Source organism: Amphiura filiformis, chromosome 10, assembly GCF_039555335.1.
Source record: "Amphiura filiformis chromosome 10, Afil_fr2py, whole genome shotgun sequence".
Classification (NCBI taxonomy): domain Eukaryota; kingdom Metazoa; phylum Echinodermata; class Ophiuroidea; order Amphilepidida; family Amphiuridae; genus Amphiura; species Amphiura filiformis.
The window spans coordinates 50924490-50933984 of record NC_092637.1 but is presented as its reverse complement, the minus strand read 5'-3'; positions in this window follow the sequence as shown (position 1 = coordinate 50933984).

The following is a 9495-nucleotide window of genomic DNA, read 5'->3' as shown; positions in this document are numbered from 1 at the left end:
GTTCAGAACGCACTGTAAAATACATGATATTGCGTATAAAACGTGACCGTATCCCTATATCACGTGAGAAAAATGCAATATTTTTTTATATAAATGAAAAGATAAATAGTTTCCGTTTTCATGTAAAATTTGATGAAAATCCAAGCTATGGTTGAGGAGATATGGGCTAAAACACTCATTTTAAAATTTGATTTTTTTGTACCTTAGAGACAATGCTGGCCATAAATGTTGGGACGGTTTGATAGGGTAATGTAAATAAGCCCCCCACTCCCCCCCGATCAATGTTGAATCCGACGTTTTGGTCACACGCGCCTTGTGGCACCCAACATTGATTGGTGGGGAAGGGGGAGGGTTGGGGTGTTAGGAAAGGGTTTAGGCTTGACACCAAAGAAACCTCCATTTTATCACGTTAATAATAACGGAAATAAGGCCATAATATAGTGTACGTTTTCCATTAGTGTCCCAACACATTTTGGCCATGGTTGTATTTGAAAAGTTGAAAAAAAATCATCTAATTTCAGTTTGTTGCTTATAACTCAAAAAGTAAATATGATATTGACACCAAATTTGGAGCAGTTAGAGATCTTATCATTTGGCTTTACCAAAAATTTTTTGGATGGCTACATTTTAAATTTAGGGACTGGTCACTTAAAATGTCTTAAAGCGATATTTTGGCCCTGTCTAAGTTCACTATTCGTCACTTTAACTGTCAAAAACTTAGGTTTTAAAATGGAAAAATTATTGTTTCCACCAATTAAAATCTTACATTACAGCTATAGAAGAAAATAAAAGTTATCACAACATCTCGTGATCAAAAAAGAAATAAAGGAATCGAACCCATGCACACTTGTTTTCCCAATTTACCGCAGTCTACCACAAATGAAGCAACGGAGTAAATCAACTTGTTAGCATTAATTTCGATTACATACAATGATGGATGAAAAAAGTGCTGTGTGTTAGCTCAGTTACACTAGTGGAAGTTTTGGATGAGAAAACGGACATTTTGATGAGAAACGGCCAAAATGGTCAGAATTTAATTTTCTCATTCTTTTGGATGAGAAAATAATAATGTTTATTTCGCGGGGATTAGAAATTCTCACCAGTTTTAATAAGACAATAATGATTGACAGACACACCAGGAAGTTTCTCATCCAAAAGAATGAGAAAATTAAATTCTCACCATTTTGGCCGATTCTCATCAAAATGTCCGTTTTCTCATCCAAAACTTCCACTAGTGTTATGTACGTTTTATTCACACACAATGTGGAAAAATCCAGAAAAAAGAGATAAAAAAGTAAATATGGATTAAAAAGAAAAGGACAAAGAAACTACGAGGATAAAAAAAAATAACTAAATAAAAATAAGAAGTAGAAGAAGGAGAAGAAGATGAATACATGGAAGATCTGGCGTGTATGAAATACGTGATTATGCGAGTGAATCCTCATCCCATCATTTAATCCCAGTCTTGTATTCTTAATAGCAAAACTAACGTAGCAATTAGATGAAACAAACATAAACAGCCAGGGTAAGATTTTGATGACGACACATTCGCCCTATACCTGTCTGCCAAATAACATGACTCATTTAGATGACCTTGCTGTAATCATAGTTACGTCACATTTATGTCACGTTTGCAATCGACTCATAACAAAATGTTTGATTAGGCATGTTATGTAATTGGACATTTTCCAAATGAGCGTTTGTCGATGTAATCAGCCGTTAATTTTACAAATGTCAGTACAAATTACCTTATTTTGAAAATCGTTTATAAATACGTTACCCAATTTAGTGCAACTTAAGTAACTGAAGTAAATGTGTCTGTAGCTCTTACGGAAATACTGTACAGCACGTAGGCGAATGATTAGCAGGGTGAGCGACCATGTTAGACAGCACAAATAGACCGTGTGCGGTTAATGTGACATTGTAAGTTTAACGGGAAAGCAGAATCGACAAGTCATTTATTATTATGTCGATATTTAAATAAAATCGTCTTCACCAAAGAAACCTATAATGGGCGTACACAGGTATTTTCGCATACGCAAGATATTAGCAGCAATCCGAAGGAAACATTATAGTAGGGTTATTTTTAAATCGAATTAACTCGCCCTGTGTGATTCCATACTACATGATTGCATATACAAGGTGTCCCATAAAAAGGTTACATGTAGAAAATGAACTGCATTTTGTGATGGTACAACAAAACAATGTCATTTTTTCAAATAATATTGATTCATCCTTCTTGTAACTGTTTGCTAAGTTTCAATTCCGTATCTTTAAAGTAACTTAACTTATGCGCGCAAGATGACAGGGGTGTCAAGAGTGGCTAACTATCAATATCGCACAATGCAAGTTGAACACAAGGACACCTTTGTTTTGAGATTTGTTTCTTTATTACACGTTTCTCTTATTTTTCATTGTTAAACTTATTGCACAAAAGAAACATATTGAAAAATTAAATATTACACACTGTAAATAAATCAGTGTTAGAGCTTCTTGACTCTTGGTGGTAACAAATAAAGGAAGATGCTTATTAGGGAAGAACACGTTTTTAGTGAAAGCAGTTCTTCATATCCTGTAATCAACATAGTGAAATTAATAACAATCTTTTGGATTTAGGCCTTGTTTTGATTTTGTTGACTTGAAATCGCTGCTGTTTGTTTTTACATTTCTGACTAAACTCTTGAAATAAAATTGAACATGTTTTATTATTTGTTTATCAGAATAAAATACTGCATCTGCCATGCTATGGCTGGACCTGATCACGGTGCCCCGCCAAATGCACGGTGGCTGTGACGGTGATATAAAGAATCTCGTGTTGCATTATGCCACGTAAAGAGCTTGGTCAGGGATGTCTGGAATGCGGGCTAAGTACGTAGGTTGTGAACTTGACATCCACAAGGGTACTAGTAGAGGGTACATGGATTATGTCATTAAAAGGATATTTATATTTGTTAACATTAACTTATTATTTTCAAAAATCTACATGTAACATATTTTTGGGACACCCGTTACCTGATTGGTGTGACAATTTATATTAAGTGGGCTGGAAGTTACAGGTGAACCGTTTATGGCATATGACATAGCCTCCATAGACTTGAACCTCAAAAATCAAGACACTTGCTACTCAATCCTTCTTCATCCTCACAATCACATTAACGCCCTCTTATTTATATCGAGTGGATATCGAGTGTAGATGCCATGCCAGCCTTGACTCCGTTTTTATTTATTTATTTCTCCTTCATGATTACCGTAGACAACCAATTACTGCAGAATATAAGATTTCACCTTTTGAAACAAACTGAAACCGTCCGTTTTATGAACATAATTTTGTCCGTTCCTTTGCCTTGAACTTCAATTTGCTTTGATAATTAAGGTTTCAAAGGGTTGATCTGAAGTAACCGTTGAATATGCAAACTGGCAAACTGACCTTTCCGTCTTTGATCTCAAGGGAACGAAGTATTGACTGCAATCACAGACTCTAGAAAGAAGGTATGTGCTCCAATGGCATTCTAAACATTTATGAAAGGGTCGGAAAGTACAAAGTACAACATCTAAAGTGATTGCCTAGCTCCAGAGGCACGGACGACTATTTTATCATAGATTTGCCAAAGTTCAATCAGTGGTTTCAAATTATGATTATTGGTATTGCTTTTGGTTTTGATCATGTAGCTTCATATTATCCTGCATAAGCCCTTGACTGACGTAATTACCGATACCTTTATCTGTACTCTATGTAAAAAACTTGTAGAAAGTAGTTTCGGTTTTCATTTCAGTTTGTTAATTGGTTTGAAGTTACCCTGATCAAAGTATACAAAAGAAGTGTTTAAATATTGCAGTGTAATATTCATGAGCAGATAAATCGAACAAATCAATCTACATTTGAAAGAGAGGTGTAAATGTTCAAATAATCCTTGGATTAAATAGACCATGAAAAATATAGACCATCGGAATATTTCCTCTCGAGATTACAAAAGAATAGACACTCGAGTGATGTACATATCTAATTCATATGCATATTGCATACGGGATAATCGATTGAAGCTATATGACTTCCGATATAAAGGCTAGTTGACTTTTATTCAAGTTATTCACTGCATGCAAAATGAGAAAGTGGGAGAGAGAGGGAGAGAGGGTGTGTGTAGTGGTTGGGGGATGGGTGTGTGATTTGGGGTAGGGAGAGAGAAAGAGAAACAGAGGAGAGAATGGATTAGAAGAAGGAAGGGGACGGGAGAGCTCGAGAGGGGAGTGGACTAGTGGAGTAGGGTGTACAGAGTATATTTTAGGGGAGGGGTGGGGGAGAAAAAAAACCGGAGACAATGGGGAGAGTAGGAGAGGGAATGGGAAGAGGATGTAATATAGGTGATGCGATAAGGGAGCCTAGGTGAGATGCATATGTTTCGCTTGCCGGAGTCAAGAAACTAATTTATAATGTTTTGTGTCGTTTATGAATGTAGCAGTCACCGTGCAATGTTCTTTGTTTGTATTTTTGCCAATAATATCTAGGCATTGCCGACTGAAATCGCAGAAATTGTTTTCATACACACGTTACTCGCTCAGATAAACTATTTGCACAACAAAATATAATATGTTCTTCTTGTGTTTAGTAGTAGCCTCAGAGTCCCCTAACAGTGACAATATTTGCATGTCATTGACGTATGATTGGCGTGTCAAGGACGTATCCGTTACAAATCAGTGTCTGAATTGGGAAACGTAATTCCGTTGACTCTTATGATATAGTTGAATGTAATTGGCCAGTTGGTTTTGACTGACTGCATCTGTGCACAACGTCGTCACAATTGGACAGTCAAACATCAAAGTGCGCATGGGGCAGAAATCAACATAATCAGACGTGTGCCTACTCTCGGCCAGACCGTGTTAATAAGGAGGAGATGATCGAAAGGCCAATAAGGCCCGCATAGACCACCCCTTACGAACTAAATTAAAACTGCAAAACATATAAATTAAGTCTGTAATACAACAACAAAAACGGGGCTCCAAGAATTAGTTATAAAATAAGATTAACTGTAATTTATATTTATTTCGAAAGTGTTTGATTAAATTTGCTACTTTAATGTTATCGATTAGGGAATTCCATAACAGTGGACCGGCAGTCCTAACTGAATGATTAGTGGATGCCTAAGGCATTGCATGGCTGCTGACGTATTCTAATGACAGCGGAATAAATGTAAAGATACACATGAAATGCGCTGTATCAATGACAACATTTAAATATTTACACAGCCGTGACGTTAGTCACGGCTGTGTCTTTTTTCTTACAGGATCTTCTTTCTTCTTTCTTTCTTTCTTTCTTCTTCTGCCGACCATTACATTTGCTCTAGCATTTACATGTATGCATCGATTTTAACCTAACTTGGTCACAATCATCACTGACCATGCCCCTACATGTCACATGAAATTCGTGGGGTCAAAGGTCACGTAGGGGTCATAGGGGTCAAAAACGGGATTTCAACTCAAAATGCTACTTCTCCCACAACTTTCGCAGGACAGTAACGCCACTTGCACACATGCATTGTTATTACCCAGTGTCTATAAATCATACACAGATTTGAGGTCAAAGGTCATTAAGGGGTCACTTCCGGTATAAAACCAAATTCCTTCAAAAAAATTTATTAGCTAAGAAAAACATAGGAGAGTGACGGCATGTTCACACATGAATTGTGTCTATCCAATGTATATGTGGTATTTTTTTTTGTTTGAGGTCAAAAGGTCATTAAGGGTCACTTCCGGTATAAAACGAAATAGCTTCAAAATGCTACTTCTCCCACAAATTATGTAGGACGGTGATGCAACTTGCACACATGCATTGCTATTACACAGTGTCTATGAATCATACACAGATTTCAGGTCAAAGGTCATTAAGGGGTCACTTCCGGTATAAAACGAAATAGCTTCAAAATGCTACTTCTCCCACAAATTATGTAGGACGGTGATGCAACTTGCACACATGCATTGCTATTACACAGTGTCTATGAATCATACACAAATTTGAGGTCAAAGGTCATTAAGGGGTCACTTCCGGTATAAAACCAAATTCCTTCAAGAATTTTTATTAGCTAAGAAAAACATAGGAGAGTGACGGTATGTGCACACATGAATTATGTTTACCTATTGTATATGTGATATTTTTTTATTTGGGGTCAAAGGTCATTAAGGGATCACTTCCGGTCCAAGACAAAAAACATTCAAAATGTCCCTTCTGTCACAAATAACATGGCAGAGTGATACTATGTGCACACATGCATTGACATAAGGCAATGCCTGTGGGGTTTTCGTAGATTTTGGGGTCAAAGGTCATTAAGGGGTCACAACACGGCTGTGTTCGTGGTCTTAGACCACAGCTAAGTCTAGTTGTTTTTGTTCTCCACTTGGCATTGTTGAAATATAAATCTTTCCAAAATCGAAACAAAAACACTAAATTTTTCTGTACCTCACAGGGTTTGCACCCTGTTGCACTAAATGCTTCTATTCAATTGTAGGACCAGCATTTGAGCAAATAGTAAGGATAACAATTGACACCGTGTGCTATCAAAGTCGAAGGGCAAAATGGTTGCCACTCAGATGATTTTACAAAGTACTCTATAATATTTTCTTCATACGAATTGATATCGGAGTAAAACGGCTCGAATTCACCAATTCATTCCTTCCCTACCCAGAAAGTGGTAACCACTATACGCCGGAAGTACATCGATTTACATCAAAAACTCATCAACAATAAGAAAAATCGGGGGGTGATGCTGACGATCGGGTTACGGACCTTTATAATCAAGCCACTTTGGAGGGGCCGTTCAATATTTCGTGTAAGTTTTAAGGGGTCCGATTTTTAGGGGTTCTTGGGGAATCCACTTTTTATAAATGGAGAAAATGAGGAAACAGGAAGAGGATTCAAACCCGACATTTGTGTCGATTTCTTGTCAAAACTGGCATACATATTGAACATTCCCTTAGTCCAAGTACTTATTCAACGGTATAGCTACGATCACTATTAATGTCATGCAAGAAATGACAACTTAAGACGAAATACGTGGTCTTTTTGGAACAAAATTAAGCCGTCTCATGCTTTTTCCGGTTTGAAACAAGTATGACTGCGTTTATGTTTAAAGGAACATATTTATTAGTACTACGAGGCTATCAAAAACACTCGCGTATGAAAACACTGATAAAGTTTTTCTTAATAAGTCTTCATAGATTATGCTGCATTCCAGATACACTATATATTACCGTAAATTCACGCAGGACTATTCTTTTACATCAACTTCAACATAGTATCAACGAAGTATTTAACTCAACATACACAGTGGCAACTTGTCACACACGTTCCTTTTTAAAGGGAATTTTTTGGTCAATTTGTATGCAATTCTGGACAGGGCATCAGCCATTATATTTTGTTCCCTTAATACGTTTTATGTCCAGATTGTACTCTTGCAAGGTCAAACTCCATCTCACCAGTCTTTGGTTTCTGTTCTTTATCCTGTTCCTGAAGGTGAGTGGATTGTGATCTGTGAATACAATCACAGGTATACTGTGGTACCCAAATACACAGCGAAATGTAGCAACGCTTATAGCAATGTCAGACACTCCTTTTCAATTGTTGAGTAATGTCTCTGGTGCAAAGTAGCATATAGGGTGGTCAATTTGATCTTCACCCTCTTGCATCCCAACACCTCCGCGGCCTGTGTCAATGGCATCAACAGTCAACATGAAATTTCCTGAAATATAATATACAAAGTTCTGTGTCAAAGGATAGCCTTTGAAACATAACATCTGTACATACCTACATTTCGCTGTGTATTTGGTTTCCACACTATATCTCCTCCTCTTTATCATTTTTGATATTTTTTCTTCTTCAAAGTTAGACTTTTTGTTGGCTTTCTCTGTCGAATGTGATTTCTACATTTCTGTGCTTCTGGTTTGCTCGTTGTCTTGTAAGTACGATCGTGTTTTAATATGTAGTATCATCATTCCTTCAAAGAACACTTTAAAGGTATCACAGCTGAAAGTAATCTGTTAAAAGTCTGACAGTTTGCACTATCAAGAGCCTTCGGGGACAGGCCTTCTAAAGGTTCGAAAATCACTATCAAGAACTATGTTAGCAGGTGTATTTCCTACTTCGATATGCTTATGAGTAAGAGAATGAGTGGCTTAACATCCTTCAAATGTATGTAAATCAAATATAACCATCTACAGGTATTGATACTTGGCCTGTCCTCTTGACATGTAATCACAATATCAATATAACTCAATATATTTGTACGTGTAAACATTACATATTCCAAGTTGAAGTGTATCATAGGTTTCTACTACCGAGCGCAAAAGAATCAAGAATCCCAAATACAACTATGTTCACATTGAATCAATCAGCCAATACCTGTACCCTTTAGATTTGATTTAATACCTTATTTGTTGAAATCGGTTGAGAATTAGAGGAACGGTAGTCTAATACCTATGGAAATAACGAAATCATAAACTGCACTTTTATGTTCTAATCAATGAAAGCACGACATATAGTTTCAATGTGCTAATCAATGGAAAGCACCGCGCTATTTCTCTTGTTTGAGAACGCTTTATTTACAAATCAATAGGGCATGCAACGGAGCACACTGAAACTTTTGAATTTGTATCTTCTTTGGGCTTTTCAACATTTTGTCTTTATTTCTGGAACTATTTCAACGAATAAGGCCTTAAATCCGAGCTAAAAGATATTAGCTGCTGGTTCCAATTAAAACATGTCTGTCTTTGTTTAGGCACCTCAATTCGTTTGCACACTGTAGTTTCTATTACTAAGTGTAGTAAAGATTTTCAGCTGAGTAATTGTCTCTGTAAATCCGTTCGAAACTCGCCCACCTGATCGGGTATAGCGTTTGAACCTGAACTAGGAAAGAAACCAAGTTTTTCTGTCAGCCAAGATACTTATTCCGCCTTATATAATATTACGCTATGACGCCTTTACTTGCTTAAAACAAAAATTCAATAATACGAGCTGCCAGCTTTTTATAGTGTCGCTATAATGCATGAGCCAGAAGCTTACATTATTAGTTCAACACGTAGGCGATTATTAACTACAAACCATATAGTAAGTTAACAGTATTTTTCATAAATGCACTTACGACCGCTTCCACGTAATCGTCAAAATATAACCGACATGCCATTTACTTTATTTCGAATACTGAAACCAATCGTCTACACGAAATCGCAACTATGTTCTACACAGTTCGGGTTTGGGATATTAATACTAGTGAGTAGCTACAGTTATTTTGCATGACACTACTTGACATTTTCTGAATGGTAATAACACTTGACTAGAGTGCACTTGATCTGCTTGACAAGTGTGTCTTGTACAAACACTAAAACACTACATGAAAGACTTAATCAATACTTCAGTAAAGACCAAAGCAAAACGAAAGCCATGACTTGAATTTGTTCAAGAGAAAACGAAAGCCAAATTTGTTAATCAGAAAAGCGGTCAAATCGCTCCAT